This window comes from Odocoileus virginianus, chromosome 21 (assembly GCF_023699985.2).
Source record: "Odocoileus virginianus isolate 20LAN1187 ecotype Illinois chromosome 21, Ovbor_1.2, whole genome shotgun sequence".
In the NCBI taxonomy this organism is placed as follows: Eukaryota; Metazoa; Chordata; class Mammalia; order Artiodactyla; family Cervidae; genus Odocoileus; species Odocoileus virginianus.
The window spans coordinates 55,930,113-55,948,557 of record NC_069694.1 but is presented as its reverse complement, the minus strand read 5'-3'; the positions used below and the strand labels follow the sequence as shown (position 1 = coordinate 55,948,557).

At 42.0% G+C, this 18,445-nt stretch overlaps 1 pseudogene; it reads right to left on the bottom strand.

The window, feature by feature from the left end:
* Nucleotides 1-15,226: 15,226 nt before the first annotated feature.
* Nucleotides 15,227-16,762, bottom strand: LOC139030247 (mortality factor 4-like protein 2; annotated as a pseudogene).
* Between the last annotated feature and the right edge of the window lie 1,683 nt (nucleotides 16,763-18,445).

Here is an 18,445-nt window from a genome sequence, read left to right as displayed (position 1 = left end):
GTAACATTTCTACATGTATCTCAGTTACGTCTGTTCTTGAAAAGGAACTAGAACTTTTTGAAAGCTAGAACTTATTGCTCAGTCGTGTCCAACTGTACGACCCCACAGATTGTAGCCCACCAGACTTCTCTGTCCATGGAATTTTCTAGGCAAGAGTACTGGAGTGGGTAGCCATTCCCTTCTCCAGGGGATCTTTTGAACCCAGGGATTGAACTTGGGTCTCCCGTATTGCAGGCAGATTCTTTACCATCTAAGCCAAAATTAAAATGAAATTTTACTTCTCTGCTCAAAATGCTCCAATGGTTCCTATATTAGAGTAAAAATCAGTCCTAAAAATGACATAAAAATATCTTTCACAACCATGTCATCTGTAAACTCACTGATCACACCTCCTATTCTCTCTCTTACTTTTGCTGCCCTAAACTCCCAGTCTTCTTTACTTTTCTCTCTGAGAGGAACACTTTGCTCCAGATATCTGAGTGGCTTTCTGCCAATCAACACTGAGCGTTCATTCAATGCCACTTTCCCAGGGGAGTATCCCTTGTCTACCCTATTTAAAAATGCACCACTTCCTTCCCCTAGAATTAGCTATCTTCCCAGATTTATTTTTCCCCATAATACTAATCAGTGTCTTCCGTATTTACATAAACACCATGAGGCATGAAGTATTCTCTGTTGTGTCCCCCGCTGTATCCACAGCACCAAGAATAGTATCTGACACATTGTTGACACTTTAAAAACATACTTCAATAAATGGATGAAAGAAACATACATAAGCAAAATGAAGTCTCTGTGAACATTTGTTTCAAAGTAGTCTCCCAGACCCTCTTCTGTCAAAACCCTCTCTAGGCTCCTAAATGAAATGCTTGGATACCCATTGAAGGTATAGTAGAAAGTATGTGCTGTGCGGCTCAGGTCATACTGAGTGTTTCGTTATTCGTATCTGTGGCAGGCATTTATAAAAATCATTAATATGTGGTTCCAGGTTCTGAGGCATTTGTAGTCCAATTGAGGTGAAAGTTGTATACAATGTGACTTGAGTAACAAGAACAAGTTTTAACATAAGTATTCACAACTTTGGGCTTCCTAGGTGGCCCAGTGGTAATGAAACCATTTGTAATGCAGGAGACATGGGGTTCAGTCCCTGGGTAGGGAAGATCCCCTGGAGAAGGAAATAACAACCCACTCCAGTATCCTTGCCTGGGAAATCCCTTGAACAGAGGAGCCTGGTGGGCTACAGTCCTTGGAATCTCAAAAGAGTTGGACATGACTCAGTGACTAGACAACAACAACACAGCTTTCCCTTTGGATGCCAATTCCTAAAGGATTTTTTGAACCTCTTTTCTGCAGAGAGCTGCAGATTTAAGAGATGGTGGACAGACTTGTGGACTCTGGGAGAAGGCGAGGGTGGGATGTTTCAAGAGAACAGCATTGAAACATGTATATTATCTAGGGTGAAACAGATCACCAGCCCAGGTTGGGTGCATGAGACAAGTCCTCAGGCCTGGTGCACTGGGAAGACCCAGAGGGATCGGGTGGAGAGGGAGGTGGGAGGGGGGACCGGGATGGGGAATACATGTAAATCCATGGCTAATTCATTTCAATGTATGACAAAAACTACTGTAATGATGTAAAGTAATTAGCCTCCAACTAATAAAAATAAATGGGAAAAAAAATAAATAAAAATAAAAATAAATAATAAAAAAAAAAGAGAGAGAGAGATGGTGGGCGAGGCTTCCTTCAGTCAGTTCAGTTCAGTTGCTCAGTGGTGTCTGACTTTTTGTGACCCCATGGACTGCAGGATGCCAGGCTTCCCTGTCCACCACCAACTCCCAGAGCTGGCTCAAACTGATGTTCATTGAGTCAGTGATGCCATCCAACCATCTCATCCTCTGTTGTCCCCTTCTCCTCCCGCCTTCAATCATTTCAAGCATCAGGGTCTTTTCCAGTGAGTCAGTTCTTCCCATCAGGTGGCCAAAGTATTGGAGCTTCAGCTTCAGCATCAGTCCTTCCAACGAATATTCAGGACTGATTTCCTGTAGGACTGACTAGTGTGATCTCCTTGCTGTCCAAGGGGCTCTCGAGTCTTCTCCAACACCGCAGTTCAAAAGCATCAGTTCTTCAGCGCTCGCTTTCTTTGTAATCCAACTCTCACATCCATACATGACTACAGAAAAAACCATAGCCTTGACTAGATGGACATTTGTTGGCAAAGTGATGTCTCTGCTTTTTAATATGCTGTCTAGGTTGGTCATAGCTTTTCTTCCAAGGAGCAAGCGTCTTTAAATTTCATGGCTGCAGTCAGCATCTGCAGTGATTTTGTAGCCCAAGAAAATAAAGTCTGTCATTGTTTCCCTGTCTATTTGCCATGAAGTGATGAGACCGGATGCCATGATCTTAGTTTTCTGAACGTTGAGTTTTAAGACAGATTTTTCACTCTCCTCTTTCATTTGCATGAAGAGGCTCTTTAGTTCCTCTTCACTTTCTGCCATAAGGGTGGTGTCATCTGCATATCTGAGGTTATTGATATTTCTCGTGGCAATCTTGATTCCAGCTTGGGCTTCATCCAGCCTGGAATTTTGCATGATGTACTCTGCATATAAGTTAAATAAGCAGGGTGACAATATACAGCCTTGATGTACTCCTTTCCCGATTTGGAACCAGTCTGTTTTTCCATGTCCAGTTCTAACTTGCTTCTTGACCTGCATACAGATTTCTCAGGAGGCAGGTAAGGTGGTCTGGTATTTCCATCTCTTTCAGCATTTTCCACATTTTATTGTGAGCCACACAGTCAAAGGCTTTGACAGTCAATGAAGCAGAAGTGAAACGTTTGAGTGAAACATTTAAAGGGGAGGAGTGGCTCGGGAAAGCCTCCTGAAAGGCCGGATTGAAAAGGAAGGAGTTTGGGGTGTGATACGAAGAGGGAAGGAATATGATAAGATAATAATTGTGGGCTTAGGGTGCATGAAAGGGAAGAAAGAGAAGGACTTTGGAACAGCTTCCATGAGAATTGGAGGAAACCAAGTGGATAAAGAGAATTTTTTATATTTATGGATCAAGTAAAGGAACTATCCTTCCTTTCCTCTAGAATACCTCAATGTTATGACCACGTTTTCTTTTTGAGAGCACCCAAATGATTTGGTTGCAAATGTGCCTGTAGAAGGAGGACTGACTAAATTAATCTACCATTTGCTATTTGACTAGGAAAATGTCTTCTTTTGAGATAATACTTTCAGCTTTGCCTAATATAGAGCAATTCCTTCTGACTGTAAGTAGGAAAGATCAGAGGCTGTCCCTGTTTTTTTGTTTTGTTTTGCTTTTTAATTAAACCATGCCATCAACACAGAGGAGAATGTTTGTGAAGGCAACTATTGCATCTGGTACTTTTACAAAAGAAATCTATGAATGTATACGTTACACAAAACTCCTTTTTATCTAGAAGGTACTACATTTCTACTTAAATTATTTGCTCTCTAGCATACTTTCTGCCCTCTCTTCCTCTTTTTATTTCTTTTGGCTGAAATGTTAAGCCATTTTTATACCATAAAAATTATAAAATTTTATTAATGTTAGGTGTTTTTCTTTTTAATTTTTCATCATTTTATATAGGGACTGATTAGCTGACCAATGAACTGACTCAAGCAAGGACTAGAAAGGCCCTTTCACCTTCTCTACTGAGGGATCTCTGAGTGTGGATTCCTATGTCTCACAAGTAGATTATCATTGAATCAGTATTAAGTTTCTATATATGCTTGCCTGTTTCTCTGACATCTGTCATGTTTCACTGGCCTATTAGTCTGTTTCCATCCAATATAATGCTCTCTTCAGTTTTATACTTTTTAATTGTTGGAGTGTGTAATTTCCTCAGTTCTGCCTCACAGCAACAGAAGTTTGAAATGGTGAGAGAATAGCATTGAAACAAGTATACTATCAAGTGTGAAACGGATCGCCAGCCCAGGTTGAATGCATGAGACAAGTGCTCAGGGCTGGTACACTGGGAAGACCCAGAGGGATGGGAAGGGGAGGGAGGCGGGAGGGGGAACGGGATGGGGAACACATGTAAATCCATGGCTGATTCATGTCAATGTATGGCAAAAACCACTACAATATTGTAAAGTAATTAGCCTCCAACTAATAAAAATAAATGAAAAAAAAAAAGAAAATAAAAAAAGAACTACAGATAACAACAACAACAAAATGAAATGGTGGAGCTGTGTTACAGCTCAGTTATAGCTCAGTTTTATTTGACAAGCAAAGTATAGTAAATCTTCGAGGTGTGAGGGTAGACTGACCCAAAAAAGAAGGGGGCTCAATCTTGGCTCCTCATTTTATGTTTTGTCTCCTCCCCCTGAGCCTGCCTTGTGTAAATTGGGCTAGCCAGAAGTGCTGTTTGTTTCACCTGGGTTTTCACTCCAGTCCTCAGATTTTCTTTTGTTCCATTTTTGTGGGCTTTTTCCTTTCTTTGTCTTTTAGCCACCACCATTTTGGACTCTTTTTTTCATATTCTAACCACCTAACATCCCCGCTTTAAGACATGGGAGGCCCAATTCTTTGGGAATAGGGGCATCGAGGTCTCTCTGGCTACTTCCTGCTAAACTGGGACAGTGAGGGGTATTGGGCCTCCCCCTCTTGCTAATCTCAGGCCTCAGAGTCATTTGCAGTCCTGAATAAGTATTTGAGATCCCCCAGGGGCTCACAGGTGTATTGAGTGTCCTCTTCTGTTTTCTTCCACAGCTTGATTCGTGAGTAGTGAATCCAGCAATCATGTCCTGGTACCTTGACTGCTGTGGGGGTGGACAGTATTACAGGGTAGGAGCCCTTCCATGTGGGCTGGAGTTGAGCCTTTGAGGACCCATGTTTCCAGACTTTAATCAGGTCTTGAGTCCCTGGAGCAAATAGTGATGACTCCTTAGAGTCTTTTGGATCCTGGTTGATTCCCCACAAGTGTATATCCTGCTGGAATTGCCCAGTGGCCATGGTATAAGACTGGAGGGTCTGAGCCTCTGGATCTAGGAAGAGGTCATTGACATAATCAAAGGGTCTGCCACATAGCATCTTGTAAGGAGTAAGACCAACCTGTTCCTCAGGGGCAATACAGGTGTGGAGGAGAGCTATTGGTAAAGCCTCCTTCCTTCCCAGGGAGGTCTCCTGGGTTATCTTCTTTATTGCTGAATTTAAGAATTGGTTGGTTCTTTCAACTTTTCCTGAAGACTGAGGACTCCAGGCCCAATGGGCATAATAAGTAATGCCCAAAGCTTTACTTTGGGTCACCCCTTGGGTGACCTTAGAAGTAAATGATATTCCATTGTCACTTTGTAATGACCTGGGCAGACCAAATCTTGGAATGTTTCACAGAGCAGTTTTTAACCACCTCCTGATGCTTCTCAGTCCAGGTGGGAAAGCCTTCAACCCATCCTGTGAATTTATCTATCATGACTAATAGGTATTTATATCCTTGAGAAACTGGCATCTGGGTGAAGTCCATCTGCCAGTCCTCTCCTGGGTAGGCCCCATGTCTTTGGACGGGCTGGGCCAGCTAGGTCTTTGAGCTCCTTGGGGGTTGTTTAATTGGCAAGTGGGACAAGAGGAGGCCACTTGTCTTATACTCTTTTGGAGGCCTATTCCTCTGAAGGAACTTTCTAGTAATCTTTGGAAGGCCTTGTCCCCTAAATGAGTGATGACATGTAAGGAGTTAACCAACTTCCATTGGAGCTTTCCAGTCTGAAAGAAGAGCCCCTCCGTGTGGAACCACCCCATATGATCTTCTTGAAAGCCCTCACTGTTAGCTTTAAGAGTCTCACCTTCAGTATATGAAGGACTTTCTGGCAAGTTAGTTTGTGGAACTAAGGTGGCAACCCCTATTAGGTCATTGTTCTATAATGCTGCTCTCTTTGCAGCCTGATCAGCTGCTTGGTTCCCTCATGCCACTTCTGTGCTCCCTTTCTGGTGTCCTTTACAGTGGGAGACTGAAACCTCAGTGGGCAGATGGACTGACTCCAAAAGTCTAAGGATTTGATCACCATACTTGATTAGGGAACCTTGGGTGGTCAAGTGGCCTCTTTCTTTCCAAATAGCAGCATGTGCATGTAGCACCAGAAAGACATACTTGGAGTCAGGGTAAATGGCTACCCTTTTTCCTTTTCCCAGCTCTAAAGCTCAAGTCGGAGCTATGAGCTCAGCTAATTGGGTTGAAACACCTGGTGGCAAAGGTTTAGCCTCTATGGTCTCAAAACTGGAGACTGCTGCATATCCAGCTCTTCTTTTCCCATCCAAGACAAAGTTGCTTCCATAGTGTACTAGATTTCCTCAGGATCGGCCAGAGGATCTTCTGACAATCTCTCTCAGGGTTTTGTCCAGTGGTCCAAGGTTTCTAGGCAAGAGTGAAAGGATAGAGAGCCCTCGAGGGTAGGCAGAAGGGTGTCTGGGTTAAGAACTTCACAAGGGGATATAATCAGGCCTGGATTTTCCATCAGCACTACTTGATATCTGAGGATCCTTTCATCAGACATCCATAAATGGCCTCTCCCATTCAGGAATTGTTTCACTTGGTGGCTGGTAAAAATAGTTTGTCACTAAGAGAGAGTTTTAAAACATCTTTTATCAGGACTGCAATAGCTGCAAGATTTTGAAGCCAGGGAAAGATCTCTTTCCAATAAGGAAGTAGGACACTCAGGGACCACCAGAAACTGGTGGGGAAATATTTGTCAGTCCCAGCAAAAAGAAGTGCACATGTGCATCTTTCTGTAATTGTTTTTCCTGTAGCACTCAAGATGGTACAGGTTTCGGAGGAGAAGGCTCCAGAATAGGAGGTCAGGACAGGGTAGGTAGCCCCTTTGAAAACCAAGAAATTTTCGGACCTACCTGCCACATCCAGTTGCAACCTTGGCTCCAGCCCCATGATGGTTATCTGTGATGGGTGGGCCGGCTGGACCAGGCTGCTTCAGTCATGTTGAAACATTGTGAGGGAAGGCTTGACGCTAGACCTTAGGGTCCCGAGGGCAGAGTGCTGCCCAGTATCCCAATTGATAGAATTTGTATGTCAAGGCTGTATATTGTCACCCTGCTTATTTAACTTATATGCAGAGTACATCACGCAAAATGCCAGACTGGATGAAGCCCAAGATGGAATCAAGATTGCCAGAAGAAATATCAATAACCTCAGATAGGCAGATGACACCACCCTTATGGCAGAAAGTGAAGAGGAACTAAAAAGCCTCTTGATGAAAGTGAAAGAGGAGAGTGAAAAAGCTGTCTTAAAACTCAACATTCAAAAGATGAAGATCATGGCATCTGGTCCCATCACTTCACGGCAAATAGAAGGAGAAACAATGGAAACAGTGGCAGACTTTATTTTCTTGGGCTCCAAAATCACTGCATATGGTGACTGCAGCCATGAAATTAAAAGATGCTTGCTCCTTGGAAGAAAAGCTATGACCAACTTGGGCAGCATATTAAAAAGCAGAGATATTACTTTGCAAACAAAAGTCCCACTAGTCAAAGCTATAGTTTTTCCAGTTGTCATGTATGGATATGAGAGTTGGACTATAAAGAAAGTTGAGTGCTAAAGAATTGATGCTTTTGAACTGTGGCATTGGAGAAAACTCTTGAGAGTGCCTTGCACTGCAAAGAGATCCAACCAGTCCACCCTAAAGGAAATCGGTCCTGAATACTCATTGGAAGGACTGATGCTGAAGCTGAAACTCCAATCCTTTGGCCACCTGATGTGAAGAACTGACTCATTGGAAAAGACCCTGATGCCTGGAAAGATTGTAGGCAGGAGGAGAAAGGGACGACAGAGAATGAGATGGTTGGATGGCATCACTGACTCAATGGACATGAGTTTGGGTAAACTCTGGGAGTTGGTAATGGAGAGGGAAGCCTGGAATGCTGCAGTCCATGGGTTCACAAAGAGTCGGATACGACTGAGCAACTGAACTGAACTGGCCCAAGGTCCCACCTCTGTACGGATTAGGCATTTGCCTCGTGCCTAGTCCTTCAAGACTCAGGGTTTGCCATAGGGCTTCCCCGGAGGGCAGCCAGCATCTGGGCATGCCTTGTCTGTTTCCTTTTCTCCCTTTCCTGGGCTTTGGCCTCCCTCTCCTGTTCTGTTATGAAGGTATTGGTGCCTGTCTGGACCATCTCATCTAAAGAGGAAGCAGGGTCCTGCTGCTGTAGCTGTTGTAAATTTATCCTGCTGTCTGATGCACACTGGGATAGGAATTTGTCCTTTAAAATAAACTGTCCACCGTAGGTTCAGATTCTTAAACTTTTGTTGGAGGGCCTCTTTTAGACTTTCCAGAAAGGCAATGGGATTCTTGTTGGACTCCTGAGTTATTGCTGACTGACCATAGTCCCACAACTAATAGGCTTCCTTCTATTTCCATGGGTGGACTGCCTTAGGGGTGAGTCTTTCTGAAGCTTATCCTACCCAGTACTGTTGCAACCTGAGAGCTGGGCATCCCCAGGTCAGGGTGCAGATCCCCAGACAGGTTGAGCCATGATAGCTTCCCGGAGATCGAATCCCCAGGCAGGTTAAGGCATGTTGACCTCCCCAAAATTGGGTCCCTGGGCAAGTCAAGGCATGTCAATCTCCTGGGGCCCCAAGCTGGTGGATCCCTGAGCAGGCTGAGACATGACCACCTCCCGTGGACCAGATCCGTAGGCAGGTCAAGGCAGGTTGACCTCCTGGGACCCCATGCTGGAGTTGTGCATCCCCAAGATCTCCAGTGTGGCTAGTGCTGGGTAGGATTAAGGGGTTGTAATGTGAACTCATTGCTGGTTTGTCCACCAGGGATGGGAATAGATACCATGATGTAAAGCATTCTAAGCCTGTGCCCTGGGACTGGGAACCTGGTGAAGCAGCCGTAACCCTTATCCTCTTACTGCTCTGAGGGAATGTAAGTCACTGGTTTCCTCCCCTAGTCTTCCATAAGAGCAGTTCAGTGTGTTTCCAATGGTAGACATTTCATTGTCATAGTCCCACTTTAGGTAATAGCAGAAGTAATGACAAAGTAGTGGGTTATCTGGTCTTGTTAGGGGCATTAAGAGTATTTTAATAATAAGTGGGCTGGAATGATGTTACCTACAAGGGGGCAGGGTCCTGGTTGTAGGAGTTAGTAAGTGGCTTAAGAAAAAATTGATAAGAGGCAACAAACCAGATGTTCCATAAAAGTGGAGTGGAGATTTGATCCTAGGGTATGTTTATAACTTTAGAAGAAGGGTGGTAAGGGTCTGGGCCCAACGAGGCTGCAGGGATAACTCCCCAAGTGGCAAACATTGTTCCTGGAAGCCCAACTGCTCTTGAAGGGATGCCGTCAACAGATGGACTCCTAGCAGGGATTGTCTGCCTGTCATCTGCCTTAGCGGGTTCGCTGAGAGATGCTGTTCTTGAACATATTGTAGGAAACATGGAAGATGAAGGTCTGAATCTCTAGAGGGATTGAATATTATACAGTATCTTCCTCCCAAGAGCCAACTATTTTCTGGTTGTCCCTCCAAAAGATTGTAGAGGCAACACTGTGGTCCAGGAAGGGACTCAGGGAAAGAGCATGAAACAGGAGGGAAGGGGACAAGGCCCAAATTTGAAAGAATGAAATAGCCCAAGGGCATGACATAAACAGATTAAAATCAAATGGGTCCAAGATGGCAAACAAGTCAAATTCAACTAAACCTTGATCCTCAATCTGCAAGCTAAATGACACCCAAAATCGCAATGGCAGTTCCAAGACACTATCAAAAGACAAAGGAGTGGGTGGTTCCCCAATTGTTGGTATGATCCTCCTACTCATTAGCATATGAAATTCAGTTCCATTCAGTTGCTCAGTGCTGTCCAACACTTTGCAACCCCATGGGCTTCAGCACGCCAGGTGTCCCTGTCCATCACCAACTCCTGGAACTTACTCAAACTCATGTCCATTGAGTTGGTGATGCCATCCAACCATCTCATTCTCTGTCGTCCCATCTCCTCCCACCTTCAATCCTTCCCAGCATCAGGGGCTTTTCAAATGAGTCAGTTCTTTAGATCAGGTGGCCAAAATATTGGAGTTTCAGCTTCAGCATCAGTCCTTCCAATGAATATTCAGGAATGATTTCCTTTAGGATGAACTGGTTGGGTCTCCTTGTTGTCCAAGGGACTCTCAAGAATCTTCTCCAACACCACAGTTCAAAAGCATCAATTCTTTGGCACTCAGCCTTCTTTATGGTCCAACTCTCCCATCCACACATGACTACTGAAAAAACAAAGCTTTAACTAGATGGACCTTTGTTGGCAAAGTAATGTCTCTGCTTTTAAATATGCTGTCTGGGTTGGTCATAGCTTTTCTTCCAAGGAGCAAGCATCTTTTAATTTCGTGGCTGCAGTTACCATCTACAGTTATTTTGGAGCCCAAGAAAATGAAGTCTGTCACTGTTTCCACTGTTTCCCCATCTATTTGCCGTGAAGTGATGGGACCAGATGCCATGATGTTAGTTTTCTGAATGTTGAGTTTCAAGCCAACCTTTTCACTTTCATCAAGACACTCTTTAGTTCTTCTTCACTTTCTGCCATAAGGGTGGTGTCATCTGCCTATCTGAGGTTATTGATATTTCTCCCAGAAATCTTGATTCCAGCTTATGCTTCATCCAGCCTGGCATTTTGCATGATGAACTCTGCATATGAGTTAAATAAGCAGGATGACAATATACAGCCTTGATGTACTCCTTTCCCAATTTGGAACCAGTCTGTTTTTCCATGTCCAGTTATAAGTGTTTCTTCTTGGCCTGCCTACAGATTTCTCAGGAGGCAGGTCAGGTGGTCTAGTATTCCCATCTTTTCAGCATTTTCCACAGTTTGTTGTGATCCACAAAGTCAAAGGCTTTGGCATAGTAAATAAAATAGAAGTAGATGTTTTTCTGGAACTCTTGGTTTTTGATGATGCAGCAGATGTTGGCAATTTGATCTCTGGTTCCTCTGCCTTTTCTAAATCCAACTTGAACATCTGGAAGTTCATGGTTCATGTACAGTTGAAGCCTGGCTTGGAGAATTTTGAGTATTACTTTGCTAGCATGTGAAATGAGTGCAATTTTGCAGTAGTTTGAGCATTCTTTGGCATTGCCTTGCTTGGGATTGGAGTGAAGACTGACCTTTTCCAGACCTGTGACCACTGTTGTGTTTTCCAAATTTGCTGGCATATTGAGTGCAACACTTTCACAGCATCATCTTTTAGAATTTGAAATAGCTCAGCTGGAATTCCATCACCTCCACTAGCTTTGTTTGTTGTGATGCTTCCAACGGCTCACTTGACTTCACATTCCTGGATGTCTGGCTCTAGGTGAGTGACACACCATCATGATTATCTGAGTCATGAATATCTTTTTTGTATAGTTCCTCTGTGTATTCTTGCCACCTCTTCTTAATATCTCCTGCTTCTGTTAGGTCCATAGCATTTTTGTCCTTTATTGTGCCCATTTTGCATGAAAAATTCCCTTGGTATCTCTAATTTTCTTGAAGAGATTTGTCATCTTTCCCAATTCTGTTGTTTTCCTCTGTTTCTTTGCATTGATCACTTAGGAAGGCTTTCTTATCTCTCCTTGCTCTTCTTTGGAACTCTGCATTCACATGGGAATATCATTCCTTTTACCCAGCCCATAGAACACTCACCATGGCCACACTTCATGCCACACCCTGTGGAGTGTGCTTTCTCTCTGAATCCAAACAAATCTACCTCTTACTTATTGCTTTGTCTCTCACTGAATTCTTTTTATGCAACGAGACATCAAGAACCTGAGCTTCATTAGGTCCTGAAACCAGGCACTGTGTGTTTTGCCAGGCTCAAGTCCTGGTCAGACACGACTGAATGACTAAGCACAGCACAGAGTCCCTGCCACGTGGGTTTGAGTCCCAGTATTAGGTAAACAGTTTCAAGCACAACTTCCAGAAATGGAAAGATGATGACCAGCCGGATACGTTGTAAACAGTGGCATAGATGGAGAGAGGAACTGAAGGATGGGAGGAAAAAGCAGTGGGAAGAACATGCCAAGGAACTCCCCTCATAACCTATCAGAAAAACTGTTAAATGCATAACCTGTGCCCACAGTTTTCATTGGCCTGATCCCTGGCAGAAAGAAGATTAAGGACGAAGAACCCTCAGCCACTTGGGCAACAGCTACTAAGGCACCGAAGATAGTGGAGCCTTCAGCATACACTGGGGAGTAGCCCCCGCCAGAGTCCCTCAGTTGCACCTACTGCTGCTCGCCTATTCATAGGGGGGGGTCGAGGAAACAAGAAACAAGAAATGGTAAAGGAATTAAAATTTTTAGCCATTTGTCCTTCCAGCCATAGGGGTGAGGACCTCCTACATAAACTGGGGGACTTCTGGAATCTGAGACAGCTATGAGAGCTTTCTGCCGAGTTTGTTTTTGCTGTCCTGGTTTCCAGCACGCTGGGCTTCTCATCACTTTCATTGCGCTGGGTTTCCTTTGCCTTAAGCTTCTAGATCGTGAGCTTTCACCAAGCTGCGCTTCTGTTGCGCTTGGTCTCCGCTTCACTGGGGCTGAGCTGAAGTTGTTTCAGCCAGGTTAAACCCGAGTAATGGCACCAGACATGTCAAGGGGGTGTGTAATTTCCTCTGTTCTGTGTCAGCACAGCAAAGATTTGAAACAGCGGACCAGTGTTACAGCTCAGTTTTATTTGGCAAGTCATGAGGGTGGACTGACCCAAAAACAGAAGGGGGCTCAGTCTTTCTCCTCTTTTTATACGCTTTGGTTCCTCCCCCCTGAGCCTGCCCTGTGTGATTGGGCTGCCCAGGAGGGCTCTTTTTTTCACCTGAGGTTCTCACTCTGGTCCTCGGATTTTCTTTTGTTCCATTTTTGCAGGCTTTTTTCCTTTCTTTTAGCCACCTCCATTTTGGACTCCTTTTTCCTATTCTAACTACCTAACATAATGAATCTATATCTGGCCGGGAAAGAAGTATCTTCTTTGGTTTTTTTTCTTTAAGAAAATCTTAACTCATCTTGGATCTTCCGCATACATATTAAAAGCTTTTTGTCAATGTCAAGAACTGTGTGAGTTCTGGGATAGCAACATGCTTTCAAGCTAATAAGTTAGCTTACCACTGTTTCATAAATGCTAGCAGAAGACATGAACTCCTGAATCAGAGTTAGAAGACTTTACTTAGAGCACAGCAAGCAGCATGAGCTTCATATTCACATCTGTTCTCCTGTCTCCTGGTCTCTGGGGGCAATGTGGATGGGCTCAGGCATTCAAATGAATGCCTGAGTATGCACTGGATGCATTATGGAAGAGGATCCCTAAGCTTAGAGGGCCTGAATCTGTTATACTGCTCAGTAAATATGAATGCTCTTTGCTCCAGAAGGGGACATTATACTTTCCATTGCTGTTTATTATACAAATACCCCCTGAAAAGTTAGTCTGGAAATAAAATAGTCAGTGTCTCATATTTATCTACAGTTTTCCCCCTTTTCATTCATAACATTGTTAGTTTTTACCTTACCTCTCTTGCCATGGATTAACCTTTCTAGAGGTTGGTTAGTTTGATTAGTCTTTTCAAAGGTCAGCATTTCATTTTGTTTTTCCTCTGTTTTATGTTTGTTTCTATTTTCTTATTTTCTATGTTATTTTGCCCTTCCAACTTTTGGGGATTTATTTATTTTTAATTCCAGTATCTAATTTTTTTTTTATTATACTCTCCTCTTCAACTCTTGAATTACCAGAATTGTGTTTAAAAGTTTGCAAACAGAGATAATTATTTTTAGCTCTCATTTTATTTTTAATTAGCTATCAGCAGCAGCAAATAATTCCAGATCTCACAGGGCTTAACACAATACAAGTTTGTTTCTTGTTCATTCTTGTTCATTCTTGTTCATTTGAAGTCCAATAAAAATGTTTCCTTATAAGAGAATAAGCTTCTTCCCTTTTATATTGCCAGCTTTCTCAATGTGCAGCTCCATATGTTTTTGAAGAAGAGGAAGCAGGACTGTGGAATTGCACAGGATATTTGTGTGTTCAGGCCTGACAGTACAGGCAATGCTTTTAAATATATATATATGTACATATATATACATGTATATATATATACACACACACACACACACACACTTAATTATTTGGCTGTGCTGGGTCTTAGTTGTGCCATGTGGGAATACTCTTAGTTGCGACAGGTGGTATCTAGCTCCTTGACCAGGGATCAAATCCAGGCCCCCTGCATTGGGAGCAAGGGGTCTTAGCTTCTGGACCACCAGGGAAGTCCTCATTCAGCACTTTTGCTCACATTCTGTAAGACAGAGCCAAGCCTTCTAAATTTACCAGAGGCTGGAAATGACATCTAACTCTTATGTCTGAGATAGATAGAAAAATCAGAATCCCAGCCATAATTTTTTAATGTAGTTATATTATGATAAAAAAAAGTGTTCTGTATGATATCTTTAGAAAATTTGACATACAGTTAATTTTTGTAAATGTTCTGTGTATATTTAAAAATAATGTATATTTTCCAATTAGTGAACACAGGCTTCTATATACATTAATGAAGTCAAATTTGTTAATTTTATTGTTCAAATTATTTACATTCTTTTTTTTTTCCATTTATTTTTATTAGTTGGAGGCTAATTACTTTACATCATTACAGTAGTTTTTGTTATACATTGAAATGAATTAGCCATGGATTTACATGTATTCCCCATCCCAGTCCCCCCTCCCACCTCCCTCTCCACCCGATCCCTCTGGGTCTTCCCAGTGCACCAGGCCCGAGCACTTGTCTCATGTACCCAATCTGGGCTGGTTATCTGTTTCACCCTAGATAATATACATGTTTCAATGCTGTTCTCTTGAAACATCCCACCCTCGCCTTCTCCCAGAGTCCACAAGTCTGTTCTATACATCTTATTGGTCTTTTTTTTTTTTGTTTGTTTTGAAATTTATAAACAAATTTTATTTAAGATCTGAAATACGATTCCTAAAATATCAATCTCTCCGGAAAACCATGGCTACACAATAATGCATTGCCTCTATCATGTTAGAATGTGCATTAGACTCAAATACAAAAACCATGAAACAAACCACCATCCTTCAACAACTTGAGCAAAGATAGAATGAATGCCTAAGGAACAACATAGATGGACTTGCAGAGGATGGGCTGTTTTACTTCAAGCACCATAGAAAAAAGCACAAATGCATGGGTTTTTCGGGTATATACAATAAGTTGAAACTTTGGCACTAGGAATCAGGGCATTTTTCACGTAGCATTAACACATATTAGAAAATCGTGTAGTGTCAAAGGGATAGAACCACCAGCATTCAAGCAATGTTGTCAACTAGGCAATAAAATGTTCTACTGAATGTTTCTTCTTTGTCTAATTACTGCATACACTGGTAGCAACTTTGAAATGAGAAAAGGAGCTTACACTCCTTTTATTTTCTGTTTAGAAGAAAACAGAAAACAAACTGAAACATTAGCCCTGTTATACATTAACGATTTTAAAGAGTATCAATTATACAAGAAAAAGACTAAGAACAAAAAGAGCATTTACAGATACCAGACGTAACAGTGAGTGGTCAGTAGACCCTCACAGGGCTTTGCGGTGGTACTCAGGAGAAGCCACTTTATAATCACTGGCAGTGAACAGAGACGCAGCATTTTTTGCCAGGTATTTCAGGAAATCATGCAAATAGCCCAACAATAATGCAAGGCTCTTCTCATCAAGGGGTGTGTATGCCAACATTGCCCCAATTCTTACAAATAATCTCAGGAGGTGTGGTGCCCCATAAACCTGGGACATTGGCGCATCAGGGTGAGCCAAGAGAATTTCAGCATACTGGGGCCTCTCAAATTTGTAGAGCAGCTGGGTGCCCAACATCACGTTGAAATACTCTTTTATCCCTCCCACCACCTCATTAACTGCATACTCCTTGTTGTCAACATTGCCTTGTGATCTTTTGCAGTTGGCGTATTCTTCCAAAATAGTATCCACGTTTTTCTTGGCTGGGAGTTGGAAAAGTTGCTTCTGCCTGGTGACTAAGTCCCAGTCCTCAACAAGCCATGGTTTTAATTCTTCTGGAATCTTCACCTTAACTTCCATTCTATTCTTAAAAGCATCCTCACTTTCAACTGTGGGGTCTGCCCGGGCCCTTTTCTTCCGAGGTGGCTGGGGTGCTTCACTGGTGCTGCCACCATCTCCGTTCCCAGGGGTCTTCTGTTTGTTCTTTCTGGTCTTCCTCACTGATCCTGATGGAGGGTTCTCAGCAGAGCGACTCCCTCATCTGCCTGGGAGTGCTGCTTCCAGATTCTTCTGCTGGGGACCAGCTGTCTTCTTTCCAGATGTCCCTCTCATTTTACTTCTTTGCATGTTGCTTCTAGTTGGTTTTTTGAAATTGTCTTCTTCGGCAGATTGGTGTCCACGAGTTTGAGAACCCTGCTTTCTGGAACTCATTCAACCCTGTTTTTATTCCAACCAGCAATCCTCTTCTTTCCCTGCGAAGAACTCCTAGTGTTTTCCCAGATGGAATCTTATAGATCTTCTGGGATGGTCGTGGAGATGAGGTGAGAGACACAACCTTTCTAGAGTGTTAGGATAAGTCAGAAGTTATAATTTCAGAATTCAGTTCTAGTAGTAACCACTGCTTCCAAGATTCTGTAATGAGGGATGTTCTGCAATCAGGATCAGAGCTGATCCTCACTACACAGAAAACTTAGTTTTTCTGATGGTAGTCTGAAACGAGGATCCAGTTCTTTCCAACAGACGACATGTGATCACTGCCGTCTCTCCAACCGCCATAGTAAAGCCAGGTTTCTCTGGTCTTTTTTTTTTTTAAAAAAAAAACTTTTTTCCACTTTATTTTTTTATTGAAATATATTTGACTTATAACATTGTGTAGGTTAAAGGTGTACAATATGTTAATTTGATTCATTTATGTAATTTGATTGTCATTGTAGTGATACTAGCACCTTTATCATGTCACATATTATTACTTCTTTTTTGTGATAGGAATATTTAAGATCTAGTGTCTTAGCAAGTTTGGTATTTATAATACCGTATTGTTGTCTAAATTCAGTATACTATGCATCAGATCTATAGGACTTATTTATCTACTGGTTGCAATCTTATTGGCTTTCTTATCTACTTTAAGTATTAGTGACCAAGAGATACGAGTTAGAAATTTCCCACAATGTTGATGGGCATGTCACTTTCTCTTTATAGTTATTTTGAGGCTATGATAGTAAACAGTGTAAGTTTACAAATGTGGTATCCTTTTGATTATGTCCTGTTATTTTTATAGAGTTGCCTTCTTTATTGGTGATATTTTTTCTTTAAAGAATACTTTGTCTGATATTTATTATAGCTATAGTACTTTCTTTTGGTTAAATTTTCCTGGTTCTGAAATTCTGACTATATGTTTTGGACTTTATTCTCCTTCTGTCTTCAATTAATTAAAAAAATTTTTTTACCTTTTTATCTTGATTGCTTTATTCTATGTAATTTCTCATTTTACATAAAAATCTTCCATTTTATTGGCTCCTCCATTGTAACTATCTGCTGTTTAACATTGAATATTTAATTTTAATTATCATATTTTTTATTTCTGGGAGATCACCTCCTCTAATTCTGCCTAAATCTCTTGCTGATTAGTCATATTTTTAACCTCCCTCCCCCATCTTAAAACTTCTTGAGCCACCGAGGAAGCCCATCTTTAAATGTATAAATATACTTAGTTTATTTTCTAATATATTCCTTGTATTTGTACATTTTTAATATCCAGGTTCCTGTTTTTTATAACTTATGTGACACTTGTTTATGGTGCCTTAGTTTCTCATGTGTCTTGTTATGTTTCTTTTAACATGAACTTCTATTTACAATAAACCACACCTTTTGAACTGTTAAAATTCATTCGTCCAAGAACAATTTGTGTTGCTTTCCGCCATAGGTATGAAGACATTTCAGACTTGGATCCAGTCCAGAAATGAAATTTTTTAGCTTATGATACTCTTTACCAGGTAAACAGTGTAAATTTTGATCCTAAACCCATCTCTGAACCTTCCAGTAGCTACAGATTCTCAAGAGTCTTCACCCCCCCACCCCCTCAACCCCTGGCTCTCCTGGTCAGTTTTCTTTTCTGCCTAACTCTGAATGGCTATCCATTCACTTGTTTCTTGTGAACCCTTCCTTGCAGATGGCTTTTCCTGAGCATGACTCTCAGACTGGACGGTTATCAGTGGAGCTCCCTGCTCTGGGCAGATGCACAGCTCTAGGTGACCTGTGTATATAGGTTCTCCCCGGGCACCCAGCTGCCCATTCTCACCTCCTTCCCTACACTCACACTCCTGCTCTCCTGACAGCCTCTGCCATCCATTTAGAAAGGGTCGTTAGTATTTTATCTAGCAACTTTTCAGTTAATTTAGAGAATTATGAATGAATTTCTCTTTTATTTTTTCAAGTAGCATTTGAATGTGGT